This window comes from Ascaphus truei, chromosome 2 (assembly GCF_040206685.1).
Source record: "Ascaphus truei isolate aAscTru1 chromosome 2, aAscTru1.hap1, whole genome shotgun sequence".
Classification (NCBI taxonomy): domain Eukaryota; kingdom Metazoa; phylum Chordata; class Amphibia; order Anura; family Ascaphidae; genus Ascaphus; species Ascaphus truei.
Window position 1 is genome coordinate 189,788,616 of NC_134484.1, and position 830 is coordinate 189,789,445.

Genomic DNA, 830 nt, shown 5'->3' on the forward strand with positions numbered 1-830 from the left:
CACAAAAAGGTAAAAAAGTTAATATGAAGCAAGCAACATAGTTACTTTAAGGGTGATTAAATGTTTGCGGAAGCCACTTAGGACAGAAAATGTGTTTACAGTACCAGTCCTGTGGAGCAGGTTCGTTGTTTGTTTATTTTAGTTGAGTGCATGTAGGTACATATAAATTTACAATAAAAACATGTCCTGATCAAATTATGGAAAAAAACATAAACTCATTTCCCATTATTTAATGCCACAGTTGGCTAAGTTAACTTATTTTTTTTGTTTTGAGTACAGTATATTAAGATTTGTAAACTAAACACTGCACTCCATCCAGATTTAAGTTTAATTTGGGCCCCCCCACATATAAAGAAGAAATGCAGAACACCTTCCTGCAAGATTTTATTTTTTTAGTCCCATCATTTTTCCAACAGTACAATTTTCTAGAGATTTTAAACTTGAATCTGGAGTGCAGTGTTTTAATTAGGAGTGTATCGGAGCAGAAGCAGATTTTAGAGAGGCAATCATACCGTTTTACCACCAGGCACATGGAAATTACCAATTAAAGTGCAGACGTTATTGCACCAGCTGCCCTGTTTGTTTACCATACCAGTTTCTCCCGCTGGAGCGTTGTGCGTGTGTCCCGCAATAACAGCTGCTGCATCTGTATGAATATTAGAAGTGTACAAATCTAAATACAATGCAGGTTTTTAAACCAACAGCTTTTCTGAACTATACGTGTGTTGATATATCCAGTAAAAGGTTTAGCATAAGTACATATTCCTAACCACTTTGGTAGGCCTGCAGCATAGCCAATAAGGGCATCAATAACAAATATAGCCCTATGG